Source organism: Macaca nemestrina, chromosome 5 (assembly GCF_043159975.1).
Source record: "Macaca nemestrina isolate mMacNem1 chromosome 5, mMacNem.hap1, whole genome shotgun sequence".
Classification (NCBI taxonomy): Eukaryota; Metazoa; Chordata; class Mammalia; order Primates; family Cercopithecidae; genus Macaca; species Macaca nemestrina.
Window position 1 is genome coordinate 167122677 of NC_092129.1, and position 19753 is coordinate 167142429.

Below are 19753 nucleotides of genomic sequence, written 5' to 3' on the forward strand. Positions count from 1 at the left end.
TAACAGGAAATAAATATCCTCGCCCTGCTCAAGAAACACTAATGAAGAAAATAAAAATGTTGGAGAAATTTTAAATGGTATGCCTCTCTTTGCTATTTGATGTATGTGTTTATTCTCTGCCTTATGCTAGAAATAATTAAGAAGACCTTACAAAAATATGAATAATTTAGAAAGATAAAATAAATTAATAGGTCAGAAAATGAGTAAAAGAAAATATGAAGATAGAAAGTTTGAAAGAATCAGGAACAAATCATATATGAAATTTGCTGGAATCAGCTCCTCTTCTCATTTTGACTGACCAGATCTATTCAAATAGATTGTTTTTAGCAGAATATCTTTTGCAGAGGTAGGAGGGGGAGACAATTTTCTTTGGAGAAAAGCTGGTCTGGATTTCTATCAGGTTTTCTATTGAGTTGTCATATCATGGCAATTAGCTAAGCACAATCATCTAATCTCTGCTGGGAGAAGTCTCCTCAAGCACAAAAAAAGAAGAATGAGGGTTATGAAGGGATGATGTTGAGGGTCCAAACCAGAGGCAGGTGAGAGCTTACACCTTCTCATGACTGGAGAGAGCTTGCACTACGCATTATGTTCTGGAAGACAGTTCAGCACGTGCATTGACTTATTTTCCAATTTTCTCATTTATCTCAATCAAGATTTCTCAACCTCAACACTACTGACATTTTGTCATACTGACATTTTGTGTGTGTGTGTGTGTGAGGAGATGTCCTGTGCATTGTAGGATGCTGAGCAGCACCCTGGCCTCAACCCAGTAGAGGCCAACCAAAAATGCTTTTGGATATTGCCAAATGTATCCTGGGTGGCAAAATTACCCCTTGTTGAGAACTACTGATCTAAATTCATTCATTCAGTCCAGGGGTTCTGGTAAACTGGAGAGAGATGTGTTCTTCCTTCAAGGGGCTTGAAGTCTTTAGTTGGAAAATTAAATGCAAGTATTTGGACAGTAAATGAATGAAGGAAAGAAAGAATGAAGGAATCATCAAGCCTGGAGGACCTCAGTTTTCTCCTCTAAAAAATAGAGATCTTCTAAAAAAAAGATTTGTTGAATTCTTACTTGGTGATAAACATCATGCTTGGTACCTGTTTTTTTTAGGTTGCTGTGAGGACCAAGTGAGATAATGCATGAAAAATGTTCGGTGCAGTTTCTGATACATTGTAAGTGTTCAGTAAATGTTTACCATTATGATGTTTGTTATTATTACCATTGTTATTATCAGCATATATTTAAAGCTTTATTCTTTTCAAAGTTATTTTTAAATGTCACCTCTCTTAATAGTCATAATGACTTAGTGAGTCGTTATTGTTTTTCTCCCGTTTCACAGATGAAGAAACTGAGGCTCAGGGAAGAGATGTATGCCATCAATGCCGGTAAATGGCAGGCCCAACATTGAATCTTGTTAAATCCAACTGTTTCCACCTCGTCCATATTGTCCTCCAAAAAGAGAAGAACTGGCAGGAGAAATGACACACAGTGGGAAGTCCACGATGGGTATGGTTGGAATCAGCTGTGGACATCTGTTTTTTCTTTTCCAGACACAACTGCTTCTAGACTGTTATGTTATACTACTAGAAAATGAAAATCCTCACCCAACTTGTCATGTTTGTGTTTTTTCTAAAACACTCTGATGCTTATACAAACCCACACATCCTATCCTAACCTCAGTTCAAAGAGCTTTTGTTAGCAGAGGTGCTATGCTTTAAAAGCCATTTATACTTCATGTGCACTGTACACGTGGCTGGGTGCAATTCAGAGTGAAGGATTCTCTGTCTTGCTTCACAAGCACTCGATCTTTTTCAAGAAAACCTTTGACTCATTACAACTATGTCATGTATCATATATAAGATCCCCTATTCAAGTATTGTGATGTGTACTTGTGCTAGTTTCTACACAAGAGGGAGGTATTTATTAGGCCATGCTGCCAACAATTCCTTGTAATATATGACTTCACTAAAATACAGTTGATAATGTGAGATCCTTGTTTGCCAAAACTTAATCCTCAAGATTGAGAGTTAAAAGAGATGTCTGACAAAGCAGGCAAAAGATGCTGCTTGAAAGTCAAAGAATAGAAATTACAATGTAAGGAAATCGTTACTGCCCCATGAAAATGTGACATTATAATTGTTCTGAATGTCAAAGTTGAATTTGGAAAAATATTGACATTTACCACTTGAGTATTAACAGTGTCATTTCACCCCTATACAGTTAGCTGTTCTTCCCGAGCCTTCCCACTTTATTACCACCACTTTGCCTCCATCCACCTACACATACAGACCAACAACACATTTACAGCTTGTGAATATTTCAACAGTGTGCTTTTAAAAGGTGCATTAAATTTATGCTAGATGTTGTGCTTCTGACGTGGATAATGTTACATGATGGTATAAAGATCTCCAAAGAGCTATTCCTATTAATAAATTGGCAGATGAAATATAAAAGTCAGACACCATTCCTCATTCTCAAAAAAATTATCCTATTACAATGATAGAACTTCTTCTAGGAGAGTACAGGACCTCTTCTGCCTAGAAGAAAAACATGTTTTTCTTTTTTAAAGAATTATGAGAAAGAAAAAACTAGAAAGGAAAATTAAAATTAAATGTACATTTTGGGAAGCAAATAAGTTAAAATATCATGCAAAGCCTTTAATTTAGAAAACCTGGGAGGAGTTCCTTGTTAATTTAAAATTCACTAGATAATAAAACCCTATGCATGAATTACAAATATTGTATCATAATTTATACTATACATACACATCGATTATATGTCTAGCAACCATTTAATGAATGCTTCAGAACACAATCTTAAGCCTGTATGTATCCTGTCCAAGAACTTAAAACAAAAACAAAAACAAAAACAAAAACAAACATTGTTTCTGGACTCTATGTGGCCAGGAAATTACAAGATTTTCTTACTCTCTATTATCATGCAAAAGCTTAAGCATATGCACATATGGAAGTAAGTCACTGAAGGTTTCTAGAACAAATACTCTCCACTGGTGCCTCTGCCCACATATTATAACTCAGGCTTCCTAGAAGAAACTACCTTTTTAATTGTTACTCATGAACATTTAAGATGAATTGTACAGACTTCTTTTTCATAAAGGCAAAACTATATCTGAACAATTTCAGTCTTAAAAGATCTCAGATGTTTCCAACTGTCCCATCACGGAAGGTAATATTATATATTTCAGGGTCTGGTTGATGTAACTTAAAAAGCTCTAAGAAGTAGGTTTGGGCAATTCACTTAACCTATCTGACTTCAAATTTCTCACCTATACAATGTCAGTGGTAATACTTGATAATGTTTTTTGAATATTTACTATATTCTAGGCACTATACTGTATGCTTTCATTATCTCACTTAATACTTCTAACAACCCTTTAATGTAGGTTTTATTATTACTCCATTTCCCAGATACAAAACAGGCTTGGCGATTAAGCAACTTATTGAAGAACACACAACCAATGGGTGGTCTAGTAGGAATTCAAAACTAGGTACAACTCATCTCAGAGCTTAAACTCTTAACCATTATTTATTAAGTTAAATGCCCTTAAAATATTTAGCAGAGTATCTGTCAAGATAGCAATAAAGGGTAGCAATAGATTTTAAAACGAAATATCTGTCTGAAGGTATCTTTGTTTACGACACAGATTCTAAACTTTGGTCTATATTTGAATCACAAGGGTGATCTTAAAAAACAAAATAACAGCAACAAAAAGCCCAAACTTTTGTTCTAATACCATCCCATACAAATTGAATTAGTATCTCTGGGGCTGAGACCTAAATATCTGTTTTGTTTTGAATTTTTTTTTTTGAGACGGAGTCTCGCTCTGTCGCCCAGGCTGGAGTGCAGTGGCCGGATCTCAGCTCACTGCAAGCTCCGCCTCCCGGGTTCACGCCATTCTCCTGCCTCAGCCTCCCGAGTAGCTGGGACTACAGGCACCCGCCACATCCCCCGGCTAGTTTTTTGTATTTTTTAGTAGAGACGGGGTTTCACCATGTTAGCCAGGATGGTCTCGATCTCCTGACCTAGTGATCCACCCGTCTCGGCCTCCCAAAGTGCTGGGATTACAGTGTTTTGAATTTTTAAAGCTTTCAAAGTTCTGATTTCCAGTAAGATGGAAAAACATATTCCACTCACTCGATGAAGTTAAACACTTGAACAGAATGCATGGAGCGGTTATTTGAGGGCTCTGAAAAGTAAAAAGTAGATGAATTGGGTAAGACCAGAATTCTAAGTACTACTAAACCATCAATGAATTTACCTTTGTTTTGTTGTAATTGTTATTGTTTGGCCTGGGCTCAGGCATCCTGAAACCCAGAGGTGGCCATTGGTATAGACAGAAAGAGCTTCAGAAAAATCCTTTAGTTCAAACACAAGAAGAAAAGGGGTCTCAGCATATAGAGACAGTGTTTTTATTTCTTTATTTTCCTATTCTTTTGCTCCCCAGGTCCCAGTGGCCTATAGGCATCTGAAACTCTGAAGGAATGGACCTTCCTCTCAGATGGATGTAACTAGAATTTCAAGAGGGTGAGGGGGAGCCCCTGCTATTGTCTCTCTCTGTCCTCCCACTGCTTGGTTCTGGATATGGGATATGCAGGAATTACATGGCAGAATGGGCAAATAAAGTCCAGCTTTCTACCAGAGGATTAAAAAAGAGGAATCTCAGAGAACTATAATGTATCATGGAGATAGCAGAGAGGGAAAAGCTCAGGAAAGTAAACTCATAAAAGTATTTCTGAACTCCTAGTCTTATGAGCTGCACAAATATATAGTTGACCTCAACCTGCATCCTATAAACTTTGAGAATTGAACTATAGGACAGATTATTGGCCAGGTCTCAGAATGGCCACTGGATGGTGCAAACCTGGGACTGATCTGAATACCACTACAAAGCTTTGAAAATGGAATAGACATTGAAGCTACAGAAGGCTGTTTGAAACTTGTGGCCTCAGTCAAAACATGCTTTTCATCCGGTAAAACAAAAACTTCAAAATTCTTCATAGATTTGAATAAGACCCAGCATCTTAAAACATAATCCAAAGTGTCCATGATAAAATAAAAAATTACTCAGCAAATGAAGAACCAGTAAAATCTCAAATTGCCTGGAAAAGGCAGTTAACAAATGCCAATGCTGAGATGATATAGATGTTGAAATTATCTGACAAAGACTTTACAACAGTTATTATAAACATGCTCCAAGAAGTAAGAGTAAATATTTTGAAATGAGTAGAAACATAGAAAGTCTCATAAAAATTGAAATTATAAAGAATGAAATAAAAATGTGAGAGCCAAAAAGTAGAATAACAAAAATAAAAACTCATTAGATGAGCTCAATAATAGAAATGGCAAAGGCAAGAGTTAGTAACCTGAAGATAGACCAATAGAAATTATCCAACCTGAGCAACTGAAAGAAAAGAACACTGAAAAAAAAAAAGAAAGAAAAACAAACCATGAATAGAGCCTCAGGGACCTGTGTGACAATCACAACATTGTAATATTAACATCAGTGGAGTCTTAGAAAGAGAAAACGAAGTGCATTTTCCAAAAAATGTTAGAAAATAAATGGCTGAAAAGTTTAAGTTTTGTGAAAGACATAAACCTGCATATTCCAGAAGCTAAGAAAACTCCAAACAGAAGCAAACAAACAAACAAAAAACCACCCCACCCACAAAAACCCCAAGACCAGATACATAATAATCAAACTGCTGAAAACTAAAGACAAAGTATTAAAAACAGCAAAGAAAAAAATAGCACATGACTTATAGGGAGCAATGTTTCAGCTGACTGTAAATCTGTCTTAAGAAACCATGAAGGCAGAACAAAGCGGTGTGACATTTTAAAAGTCACTATAAATTTCTCATGAAAAACTATGAAGCCAGAAAGAAGTCGCATGACATTTTTTAAATGCTGAAAGCAAAGGAATATTAACCCACAACTCTATATTCAGGAAAATATGCACGACAAATGAAGGAGAAGTAAAGGTATTCTCAGAAGAAGGAAAGCTAAGAGAATTCTTAACCAGCAGACCTCCTCAAGAAGAACTTCTAAACATTTCTAATAATCAGACAGAAGGTAAGTGATACTAGAAGGAAATTTAGAATATCCAGAATGATGAAATAGGTACAGAAACGTTAGATATGTAGGTAGATATAGTAGACTATTTTTCTCTTTAGTTCTTTAAAATAATTGGGTGATTGAAATAAAAAATTATAACATATCAGATTAGGTTTTCAAAATATGTAGATACAATGCTTTAGATAGTTACAACATTAATGGGAAAGGGTAAAGGATCTTTTTTTTTTTTTTTCAAGACAGAGTCTCACTTTGTCACCCAGGATGGAGAGCAGTGGCACAGTCTCGGCTCACTGTAACCTCTGCCTCCCAGGTGCAAGCAATTCTCCTGCCTCAGCCTCCCAAGTAGCTGGGATTACAGGTGTCTGCCACCATGCTCAGCTAATTTTTGTATTTTTAGTAGAGACAGGGTTTCACCATGTTAGCCAGGTTGGTCTCGAACTTCTGACCTCAAGTGATCCACCCGCCTCAGCCTCCCAAAGTGCTGGGATTACAGGCATGATCCCACCCTGGCTGGGCTGGCAAAGGATTCTAAATAGTAATAAGATTTCTCTATTCCACTTAAAGTGATAAAATACTGATTTCCAGTCAACTGTAAAAAAACTATGTATGTTTATTGCATTCTCTCGAACAATCACCAAAAAAACTATACAAAGAGATATAGCCAAACATACAATAAAAAATCACAATGGAATACTAAAACATGTTTAAATAATCCCAAAGAAGGCAGAGAAGGGGAAGCAGAAGGAGGAAAACAGAGGAATAAAACAGAAAACAAATAATAAAATGTGGACCTAAATCCAAGTACATCAATAGTTATCTTAAATGCAAATGGTCTAAACATGCCAATTAAAAGACAGAGTTTGTAAGCTTAAAAAAACAAAACATCATGACCCAACTATATGATGTCTGCAAGAAACTCATTTCAAACATAATAAGAATATCAACAAGGGAGAGTCTGAGAAAAGGCATCAGAGTAAAATAGAAAAAAAAAGCTTGGAATATCATAGGGAAATATCACCTATCTTGTAAGTTTTTACATATATCTGGGTTATAAAAATAAAAACCCACTAGTACATTCATTAGAGAATTTTTTATGTAAAACTCAAGACATCTTTCAAAAATCGCTTCTATTTGTTTCCCTAAAACTTGATTGACCTTAGGCAAGTCATTTCTCCTTTCTGAACCTCCTTTCCCTCATCTACAAAGTGAGGGGGAGGGACTGTCCCCATTCACCCTACTCTTCTTCCAACATGATAAGACTTTATCTGAGATTTCTTCCAGCTCTGTGATTTTTTTCCTATGCTTCTATTTTCCGGCTAACTTTTTTCTATTGTTTTCAAATCACTCTGTATTGGAGCCAAATTATCTTTCCATTGTTCTGTTTAACTTGCAAAGAAAGTATTAAAGATAAAACAGGTGGGAACCTGACTCACTGTCACTCAGTCAAAAGCTGTGGTCTGGAAATCTCTCAGACACACACATCTTGAAACAAAAGCAGAAACCAATATGGAAAAAAACAAGTAGAACAAGTTCCAACTGAACATCTTGCTTTATTTTCTCCTGTCAGGTAGATAAAGGCTTTAGGCAATATATATAGCCAAATATTATTTATGTGTATTGAAAACATGGATACATTGCATTTGGAAAGTTACTTGTTACAAACAAAACCTAGCAAATTGTTCAGACTTTAATAATGTGAGAAGAAACAGAATAAATTAAAAGCTAACCACGTTTTTCTCAGCTTCCTGATGGGTGTTGTCCAAACAGCTTGAACAATTGCAAAATATTATTCAGGTAATTTCCAGGCATTCTGTTGTTATCATTTTAACTTAAGAAAAGTTTACTGAACATTTACTGCATCGTTCTAGCTCTAGACTCTTTGGAAGACATAAAGATGTAAAAGATATGGTCTCTATTTTCCAGATACTGTGAAAACTTCTTACTGGACTTACTGTAAATTCCAGGAAGGCAGAAAATGTGGATGTTTTGCTTATCACCATTTAACCAGTGACTGGCATGGGTGCTGTGTGGGTGTGGTCCAGATTAGTTACTGGAAGATGTGAGAAAATTGATTACAGAGCTAATCATATTTAGCTCCTTACTGAGAGGATGGATCTCCATACAAAAATGGAATTATATGTATATATTTTATATATACACACACATTTATACATATACACACAGTTTGTTAGTTTGTTATATGTGTGCATATCAGAAACAACAAGCAGATATTTTTAGTGTTTTTTTAACTTACGTAGACCCCAAAACACAATAAGATTGATGAACATTTTCAGGTTCATAGCTGGTTTTCTGAGAGTCCAGTAAAGTGGCACTTCTACAACTTGAATTCCTACACCAGTCACCTGGGGGATCTTGTTAAAATGTAGATCCTAATTCAGTAGATGTGAGGCAGGGCCTGAGATTCACATTTCTTTTTTTTTTTTTTTTTTTGAGACAGAGTCTCACTCTGTCGCCCAGGCTGGAGTGCGGTGGCCGGATCTCAGCTCACTGCAAGCTCTGCCTCCCAGGTTTACGCCATTCTCCTGCCTCAGCCTCCCGAGTAGCTGGGACTACAGGCGCCTGCCATCTCGCCAGGCTAATTTTTTGTATTTTTTAGTAGAGACGGGGTTTCACCGTGTTAGCCAGAGCGGTCTCGATCTCCTGACCTCGTGATCCACCCGTCTCGGCCTCCCAGAGTGCTGGGATTACAGGCTTGAGCTACCGCGCCCGGCCGAGATTCACATTTCTTATAAACTTCTGTTGATCATGGTGCATGGACCACATGTTGAGTATGAGGTGCCAGACGTAAGCTGTGTCCAGGTCCAAGTAAAAGGAGCTGCAATGATTGCAATGTACAGACCTGACAGGGTAATAAATACAGAATTTTAAACTGGGATGATGATAGAGACAATTTTCAAGGAGGGAATCCTTAGACATAGGAGATTAAAAGCACCTTCTTCAGTCTCTACAGATAGCTGTGGTTTTGTTCCCACTGGAATTGGGCCTTGGGGCTCCTTTTTAAACCCTTCCTTTTCCTTCTACAAATTGATTGTCTAATTTGGTTTAAAAATGAAGTTTAAGAGCAGCCACTGGTATATCCATGGATGGGAAGAAGGACATTCCCAGCAAATACAAGAAGCATGTTCTAAGCTGTTGCCTCTGTATGAATGAGTCTTGGGTCTTTGTTTAGCAGGGCTGAGTTACCTTTTTTCTTGGAATCTCTTGCCCAGATGGCCTATGTCTGGTTCCTGCAATAGAAGAAGGAAGAAAGGAATTTGGGAAATGAGAACTAGTGCTCAGAGATTTCCCAAAAAAGTATTCCTGGAAGCCTGAATCAGAATTTTTTTTCTTTTTTTTAACTCATGCCAGCTGTTTGGTGGTTATGAGTGATTTGGGTCAGGCCAGTTTAACTTCCATCATGCCAGGCCCTGAGACTGAATTTCTAGTATCACCTGGACTCTCTGTCTTCCCTAACCCTGACTTGGAAAATGTCTGATTCTAACCATTCTAACAACACTGTGTGATGTTACGTCCTAAATAACCCCTGAGAGACTATTTTTGACCTCCTTCTGTCTTCATGAGACTAGCCCATGTGGATGAGAATGAATGTATTTGTGGAAGGGAGGATGGTCATTGAAAACCTAAATGAACTCATTTTCTAACTTGCCTGAAGTCACCAGCATTTTTCATTCATTTGGAGATTGTTTTCAAGGGGAGATTGTCATGCTAACCAAGTCTAAGGACAGCTACAGAATCTGAACTTTCAATCTGCAGCATGTCCATCATCAGATGATGATAAACTGTGTGTGTTGGTGCATTGTGGGAGGGGGTGCACGGGCAGGAAACATTAATAACAGTTTGTGCTGTGAGCTCAAGGAAATCACTGGTGTGTCATCATCGCTAAATATTGGAGGGTCTTAGGAGTCTCTAGATCCCTGGATCCCTCTTAGCAGTGAGGATCACTGACTTCCTCTTCAGTGAATGGAAATCTTACAATAAGTTAGCATCAACATCTTTGAGCCATTTCCTTCAGAGAAACCGACTGCTTTTCAGGGGACTTTCTCTCTGTGAATATTCTCCTTCTTCCCACGCCCCACTGCCTCCAACTCTTCAAATGAAAGAGAAAAAGCAAAGGCAGCAAGACAAGTGTAAATGTTGAAGGTACGTTGGATGGAAAGCACATACACAGGGAGCAAACACACGTACATCTGAGTTATGGCTGTGTCAGTAACCAGCTGTGTGACTTTCAGCAAGTTGCTTAACATCTCCTATGTTTCCATTTGTGGTTATAAAATAAAAGGGTTGGACAAGAGGATTTCAACCTACTTTCTTCAGCCTTAAATATCTAGCAGTCTACAGCTTAGCTTCCTTCTTGAGCTCATAAATCCATGCATGAGATTCTTACTTATGAAACAAAAACTCATGAATGAGAATAGTGTCCTATTATCATACGACATTGGAATTCACTTTAAAAAAAATCAAGATTACCTGGGTGACTAGAACGTCTATTAAATCCTCACTAAAGTCAAGAGGAGATAATCGCTCAGTACATTAATTTTAAACTAATCAACTCAGCAGTTTGTGGCTGGTAGTTGATCTCTAAGTCATTTTCCATCCTCTAGTGAATTCTTCTCTTTTCCTTATCCTCATCATCAGTTGAGATCACTTCAGCTGACACTCTGGGGTGAATCTTTAGTCAGTTACCACCACCACCAATCCTGACTCCAGGCCAAGGGATTTTAACATAGAAACACAAAACCCCATCCTTGAACAACAAAACATTGATTCTCACAGGAAGTAGCTCTTGCTTTGTTTTAATAAAAACAGTCTTAGAGCTCTTACACACACACACACACACACACACACGCAAACCATGTGTGGAAAAAATGTGTCATTTGTACCTTTGCCTGGAGGAAAATGTTGAGATTGCACCTTGATTAATAGAAATGGAATCACCGTTGACTCTCTACGTGATTTTTCTCAGCAAGTGGTAGAGGCACAAAGTGGAGTACTCAGAGAGTCAGAAGAAATCCGATCTGAAGTGACTTGGCGTTTTGGTGCACCCAGAACTGGAGTGCTGGGAGTCCGATTTCAGGAAATAGAGGGGAGGAATTTGAACTGCATGGAAGTGATTACAAGAGAGATAATGGACAATTACATCAGAACTAACTCAAACCTGCCAAGAGGCTCAGTCGCTCTTCATTAATAATGGTGATGCTGGCAACAAATGAAATAGATGAGTGAGAGGCCTTGACTGAGCGTTGCTTCAGTTTGCATTCTGCCAACAAGTTTGCATGTGGCAAGCTGTAACTTTACTACTCAGAGTCATAAAAGAGCTGGGCACCATTCCCAGAACATTGCTAACTTTTCTTCTTTCTTCTGTGGTCCACATATTATAATTGTATGATTTTTTTTTTCCAAAGCCATTTTCAACTCTGGAAATGGAGGGACTATGCAATGCACATGTTATCCAAGTTTAGACCTAGTTCTCTTCTGATGAGTTCTACACTGACATTTAGCTCCTGGGGGAACGGTGCTGGTTTAAAAGGTACATAGGATGACTTGCCCCAGTCACAGATGAAATGATACTAGCACTGCAACTGGATTGAAGCCCATTTAAACTTCACAAGGATTTGATTAGCTAAAGATGTCTTCGGAAAGTCCTGGACCTCAACCCAGCCCCCTCTTACTCTTGGCGGGTGATCTTAGTAGGATGTTAGATATCAGCCAACTCAACTTCCTTTCTGTTCACCCCCAAAGCTCTGGGGATTAACCTCATTTTCGCCTCCCTCCCTCCATCTCAGAGAAGAAAGTATCCCTCCTCTTCTCTAAGTCACACTCACCATTTATGTCCTGAATCGCATCTCTTCCTTCTTGAGTCTGCAATGTGATCCATGCATGCACTTGTGTGAATTCACAAACGAAATTATGGGATCTCCTTCCATAGCTTTCTCCATTCCACACTCTCTGGCCCCCAAGGGCCCCTTTACCTGGTTCTTCAGGTCAGAAAGATGGTTATTACCTGAGTTGTAGCAGCCTGCATCTTGGACTCACTTTCCCAGCTCTGTGCTTAAAGCCACCTGCAGGGCAAAGCCATGAAGAAAGAAAAAGAAAGAAAGAAAGAAAAAAAGACAACTGGGAAATTCATTCCCTTGCAGGTCACTTCTACGTGTTTCAACTTCCCTCCACAATTTGCCTGATTTGACCTAATTTTCAGAGTCCTCTCCCATATCATGTCCTCTGTGACTGAGGGAGATGGTTATTATTTAACCTCTCCTCTGGGTCTCTGCTCCTGGCCTTCAAGCAAGACCACTAGCTCTTCCTAAGACATCTTTGTCTCACCTTGCCTCCTTAGCCACGCCCCATCCTGCTCTCTTCTTCCTTTTCCTTTCCAAGCTCCTTGAAAAGGTACTTTCCACGTGAACTTAGACTTTGTTCCTGGCGTAACAGGGCAAGTCTGCCACAGTCGACCTCTCCCACTGATGATAACTAAAAACTCTGGGCAAAATACAGATACCAGCTCCTCAGGGACTCTGAAATTAAGCCAAAGCAGGCAGATTGGGGAGGGAGGTTGAAACTTGGAGAGGTGACTTGCAAAAGAATGAATTTCTCGAGTGCATTTTCATCCTTTTCTCACGTCTTTTCCCTGAGGGCAGCCTCAAACACAGAGCTGGGAAGGCTCAGCTGGGCTGATTGCTAAAACTTATATGATAGCCCCAACTTTCTGGATGGAAGATCTAGGAAAAGGGGCCAGAAGTGTGGAGAGGAGAGAGTTAGTGAAGGGGATCCCATAATCCTGTTTATGAACCCACACAAGTGCATGCCTGGATCAGACACAAACCAGCAGAGCAAAGGCTGTGAGAACGGCACTGATATTAAAATGCAGCCCACATCACAGATTAATTTCTAAGTGGCATGTGCATGGGATACACTCAGAGCAGCATTCCAAAGGCTTTAAAAGCTAACCTGAGATTAGAACCACCACCCACAGGAAGCAAAACAGAACTTTCAGTCTGAATCTGACCAGGTTGCGATATCAAACAAATAAAAAGTCAATATTTTCCATTTGTTTAATAAAATAGCACAACACATACACAAATGTCCAAGGTACAATCCAAAATTGCAGAAACATACATAGAACTGAAAAAATGTGACCAATTCTCAAAGGAAAAGAAGCAACATATGACACACTAAGATGTCCCAGGGGTTGAAATTCTGAAGGAGAGGTTTGAAAACAGCTGTTATAACTATGATCCATGAGGCTAAGGTGAAAACACTTAAAAAACAAAACAAAACAAAAAAAAAAACAGATATCCTCTGTAGAGAAATAGAAACTATAAAATAAACCAATTGAAAATTGCAGAACTGAAAAATGCAACATCTGAAACTTTAAAAATCATTGGATAAGTTTGACAACAGAGTAGAAGTGACAGAAAAAAAAAGTCTATGAACTTGAAGATAGATCAATAAAAAACTATCCAATCTAAAGAACAGAGAGGCTGGGCACAGTGGCTTATGCCTGTAATCCCAACACTTTGGGAAGCTGAGTTGGGCAGATCACCTGACATCAGGAGTTCGAGACCAGCCTGGCCAACATGGTGAAACCCCGTCTCTACTAAAAACACAAAAATTAGCTGGGCGTGGTGGTGCATGCCTGTAATCCCAGCTATTTAGGAGGCTGAGTCAGGAGAATCGCTTGAGCTGGAAGGTGGAGGTTGCAGTGAGCCAGGATCATGCCACTGCACTCCAGCCTAGGCAACAGAGCGAGACTCTGTCTCCAAAAAAAAAAAAAGGAAAAAAATAAAGTAAAAATAGAACCTTAACGACCCATGGAACAATATCAAAAGACCTAACATACATGTCATTGGAATTTCAGAAAGAAAATGAAACAGATTGGCGTCAAAAACTTCCACTATTGGAGGACATAAATTTGTAGACTAAAGCAGCTCCATGAACCCCAAAGAGTATAAACAATAAACACAAAGAAAACCACACCAGACACACCATAATCAAACTGCTGAAAACCAAAGATTAAAAACAAAAACATCTTGAAAGCTGCAAGAAAAAAAGGACACATTACATACAGGGGAACAATGATTCTGCTGTGACTATGTCAGCAGAAGCCTCAGCAGCTAGAAGACAGTGAATTGATGTCTTTAAAGTGATGAAAGACCAAGAATGAGGCAGGCCTTTTACATCTGAGAGAGATTAGAGTGCAGGCTGGTTACTAAATGCGGGCTCAGGTCCAGAAAATGGCACAGAAATCTAGAGAGTAGAACTGCATTGAGGCTCAGAAACAAGAAAAGTCCTGGTTAACAATCAAGGCTTGACCTGAATGTCAGATCTGAGACACACACACACACGCACGCGCGCGCGCGCGCGCGCGCGCACACACACACACACAAACACACACACACTACATACAGGGTCCAAGTGACTGTCATGAAGCTGGAAGTAGAGGTCAAATGGCCACAGCTGAATGAGAGAGGTCTCCTGGGGCTATCAGATTTGGCTAGCCGTTGACTCTTTTCTGTATGTATCCAAAATGCCTCACCTTTGTACACACAATTCTCTCTGCCTTCATCTCCGACTGTATCAACTCAGGAGGACTAATTCCTACTAGTCCTGGATGACCTAGTTCACATGCAGCGCCATTTAATCTGCAACGAACACTTACTGGATACCAGCTATGTAGCAGGAGCTGAAGTTCTCTGTAAAGCCTTCCCAGATCTTCCTACTGAAAGCAATTTCTCTCTCTCTGAGTTTTCAGATTAACTCATTGTACTTGTTTCACACTTCCTGTTAGAGTTGGCCATGTATACTCTATGTTATCTGAGGATAGAGGTTGTGTGTCACTCATCTTTGTGTTACCAATGGGGTTTATCACTGTAACTTAAACGTACTTATTGCTAAGTTTTTTGTTTTTTTGTGTTTTTTTTTGGGTTTTTTTTTTTTTTTTGAGACAGAGTCTTGCTCTGTCCCCCAGGCTGGTGTGCAGTGGCACGATCTCGGCTCACTGCAAGCTTCGCCTCCTGGGTTCACGCCATTCTCCTGCCTCAGCCTCCCGAGTAGCTGGGACTACAGGCGCCTGCCACCATGCCCGGCTAATTTTTTTGTATTTTTAGTAGAGACGGGGTTTCACCCTGTTAGCCAGGATGGTCTTGATCTCCTGACCTCGTGATCCGCCCGCTTCGGCCTCCCAAAGTGCTGGGATTACAGGCTTGAGCCACCACGCCTGGCGTTGCTATGTATTTTTAAAGAACCAAATGAAGGATAGCTTTTTTCCTTCTAATCCAATTAGAACACTACCCATCATTAAGTGTAGTATGAATTGCTTACATTAAAAAAAAAATAGCGTGATAAAACAATTGTCTTTACTATAATTAGCAAATGATACAAAAATTAGAAGACAAAAAGAACATTGATATTTCTTAGAATTATTTTTTCATAATTCTTTGACCTTTCCTCATGCTCATAAGAATCAGAGAATACAGGCAGACATTGTATTCTCTCGACAGGGCCGGAAGAGAACTTAAAAATAAAAGATCAAGCTCTTATAGAAAACTGAGAGGTTAAGAGGGTGCCCCAAATCTTATGCTACTTGAACTGGACTAAAATCCAGGTCTTCCCAACTCTCCATTTGAGGCTCAGGCTTCCTTTAATTCAGTACTACAAGGTCTAGATGTAATGAAAGAACAGAAGAACAGAGTCTGGTTGAGCGAGGCTGGATGGTTGGCTAGCATCACTGAAGAGGCTGGTCATCTCCTTCTCCAAGAATAGGGAGCTGTTGTGAAGGTCACCTCTACGTTCAGCTAGCTCTTCCTGTGTGTTGATGGCTGAATACAACAGCCACTCCTGCCTCACCAGCTGGTTACCCATCACTTCAAGGACCAGAGACTTCAGAAGGAGCCAGTTATGAAACAAGGGGAAGAGCATAGTTGGAAATAAAAGCTATGCATCTGATTTCATTTCTATCAAAAACACGTTGAGTACACTGCAAAACCCCTTATTGCTTTCGGTGCCTCAATGTCCCCATTTGTGAAAACAATGTTGACGATGCCTGTGACTCTGGAAACAGAAATGGAATGCACGTCAACTGGCCACCAAGTCAAACAGATTTTCGATGCAAATAGAAACAAAAAGCTGGGGGAAGTATGAAGAGGTTTAAGTATAAAAGAAAAACAAGAATGAAAAAGATAATCCTTTTAAGAAGTTGATTTTTTTTTTTCTTAGTCATTCCCAAAGTAAGAGGGCCAGGGTGATACTGCCAATGCTTAACTCCAAAATAGATAAAAGGTTAAAGAAAAAAAAGAAGGCAGCTCTATTGGGGGAAAAAGTCCTGAAATAACCCATCACTGATGTTCAAAAGTCACAAGGTCATCATTCATCTTTATAAAAAGAGACATGGAACAAAGACAAACAAGGTAAAGGGCTTACTTTTTACATAACACCAGGACAGGTAAAAGAAATCGCTATAATTCCTCAGGCCTTGAGCATGACAGAAAAATTTAAAGCTTTAGGAAATATCCTATGAAATGCTATATTTCTGGTTTCAACAGATGCTTGGAGACATCATGAAAGTCCTTTTGATATGGGCAGAAAGTTTTGTTCATCATTTCTTTTAAATTCTTTAAAAAATATATATATTTTTTCAAAATCTTACAGTCTAGTCTCTGTGTTGACCTAAGATCGGTCAGAGGCAAGCAAACCACAACTTTAGAAGCTTACATCTAATTGTATTACCCTAGACTTTAACATTCATTAACTTCAACCCAGAGCAATACATTACTCTAACGAGAGTTAACATTACCGATTCCACAAGCCTGCCGTTTGGCGCTTCCATATAATTGCCTTTGTGGTGTTCTTTTGAATCTGCCTGTGCACACACACAGACATACATTCTTACAAATGTGGAGTGGAAGGAAAAATGTCTGTGTTCATCCAGTGAAAACTTGACACAGACATACCACAAATTGCAGAGATAAATGCGTAAGAGATCAGGGTCATTGACGAGTTGATACCAAGAATAAAATTTCTTCAAAAGCTCCTATTTATCCAAAAATGTATGTAAATTTCAAGTTATATACCATTATATATATATATGTTTCTTTTGATATTAAAATAATATTTTCTGCCAAATATCCTAATAGGATGGCATCCTCCAGTATAGTAAAACATAGAAAGAAAATCTACAACACTGTCTAGAATTCTGCTATTTTAAAGCAAAATTATTTTCTCTTTTGAATTATTCACATGTCCATACCAGTTACACACTGCAGCTTGCAGAAGTGTAATACTAAGAAATTTTATAATTTTTTATTAAAAGTCCCAGAAAAGTCCACATAAGATAGTTTTACTTATTTTGCCTATACAACCAAGATTTTCTGGAATAATTCCAATTTCATTCTTTTCAACAAATATGAATTTCTATTGCATTTGTAGAAAATTGTCCAACATGTACACTCACATAATTATTAAAGTCTATTCTAGAAAGCAGTTCCCTGCAGCATTATATGTAATGATAAACAGCTGAAAACAAGTTAAATGCCCCTCAGTAGGGGAATAGTTCAAGAAGTTTTGATACATTTCTATAGTGTAACATAAAGCAGAATCAGGTAGATCTCTATGTACTGAAAAATATCAAGTTACTGAACAGATGTTTAGTATACTCTCATTTGTGTCACACTTATAAAAATTTTACCATATATTTTGTATAGGGTTAGAAAGTTTCTGGCAAGATATACCAGAAACAAACAAACAAATTGCCTCTGGGGTTAGAGTGGAGGGCTAAGGAGAGATAGGGACTTTTGCTTGTCACTCATTCTAATTCCCAGTGTATCTACCTTGCCTTGATGAATTAAACTCTTTCCTGAATTCTTCCAATCCTCATTGCTTTCCACCCTGTCTGAGATCCCATATTGTCATAACTCATACAGTCCTGGCCATAAGATATGAGCTTTTATGAGACTGAAATGAGCTGTTTGGGGAAAAAAAAGTAAATGTCACAGAACTTCACTAGCTATGGGGTTGACTGTTGAGGGTTACAGCCAATAGGTCAACACTAGCATTAAGATGGATGAAGTATTCCAGTTACCCAAAATATCAAGAAAGTCCTAAACAGAAGTGCGGCTAGGAGCTGCCAAGTGGAAGTGACACAGGAAGTCAGGCATACGGGAGCATTGTCGTTTCAAGGAGTCTGATGTGTTCCTCAGCTAGTTGCAGCATTACCCATTATCTATGTTCCCTTCTTCCTTATAACAGAATCCACATTTTGTTTGGGGCTACAAAGTGCCCAGGTAAAAACACTTCTTTAGACTCTCTTGATTTTAGAGGTGGCCGTGTTGCTTAGTATTGGCCACCAGGGTGAAAGCAAAGGTTTTTTTTTGGGTGACACTTTCTGAAAATTATTATTTCTTGATGAAATAAAAAGGGACAGCATTAGCTAGCTTGTGCCCTTTGCCCTTTGTATTTTAACCTGCCTGGAAATAGATTTGAGGCCTGGGAGTGGCAAAGTCATCTTGTAACCATAAAGATGAAGATCACACCATGAGATGGCAGAACAAGAAACCAAGAAAAGCCTAGGTCCTTGTTGAACTCCTAAGGCATCTTCCGAAGTCGTAAGCAGATGCTCTCTCTGGAGCTCCTGTTATATGAGAAAAATGGCCTTCTGCTTGGCTAAGCTGGTGTAATCAGGTTTCTATGGACAAAGGTAATCCTAACCAACTCTGTGTGCCAACCGTGGCTTGGGCTGGAGGAAATGAGGAGCTGTCAAGATTCCAGAGGGGTAACAAGGGCTCTAGACAAGAAAGCTATAATTCTGTAGAGTGGAAGAGTTTGGAAAATGACCTAGGAAACTCCTGCAGCTGCCAGGCAATGACTGGGTAAACAGAGGGGCTGCACATTAGCCTGTGCTCAGGTGCCCAGGATTGGTCTGGTTGTAGGGCAGGATCATGCAGGAAACACACATCAGGGTGACTTCTGGCTATGATATAAAAGTGCGATAGGAAGGACATTCCACACTCTTCCCAACATCAGCCACTGTTAGATCCTCAGCCTGTGGGGCCAATGCTGTTTTCCAAGTGCTCTTCTAGGTCATGTTGAAGAAATCTGTACACCATCTCCTTTGCTTTCTCTTCCAGGGCTCTAACCCGAGCTTCAAGCCCCATTTGTATGCAGCTGTCCGTGGGTGTCAGTAGTTGTTTGACTTAGCAGTGCCGAGAGCCCCGGGTTGGGAGTGGAGAGAAAAAAGGGAAGAGCTGCATTCCAGGCAACATGCGCCTAGAAGGACCTGCCCTCTCCTGCTCACTTTTAAAAAGGCTCCATAGTCAAGGAAAGGTGAGTGAAAAGGATAAATCAGTGTTAACTGAAAGAATTTCCTTTTTATTTTTTTTTAAACGTACTCAGAAGAATGCATTATCTGTTAGTAAGTAGTGTAAGTAATTATCTTTCGCGTGGAACTGGTGTATTTTAGGCAATCCCACTGAAATGGCGTAAACAACATTTCCTGTGTCAAAAGCAGAGATCCAAGTCTGTTTTAGAATGGTCTTAATCTCCATCTCTTATAATTTCCACCAATAACTTGTCTTTTTATATATGCTGGCATCTGCGTGAAAGACAGCATCCCACATTGACCAAGTCTCCATCTGGTGACAGACG

General features: G+C 39.1%; 1 long non-coding RNA gene across 1 annotated transcript in view; it reads left to right on the forward strand.

The window, feature by feature from the left end:
- LOC105482486 (uncharacterized) overlaps nucleotides 1-19426 on the forward strand; it is a 148497-nt gene extending 129071 nt beyond the window's left edge. Inside the window, exons 3-5 of the long non-coding RNA XR_987653.2 lie at nucleotides 1115-1176; nucleotides 1344-1510; nucleotides 19237-19426. This is a non-coding gene — a long non-coding RNA (uncharacterized lncRNA). The remainder of the gene's footprint in view (nucleotides 1-1114; nucleotides 1177-1343; nucleotides 1511-19236) is intronic.
- The last annotated feature ends 327 nt before the right edge of the window (nucleotides 19427-19753 follow it).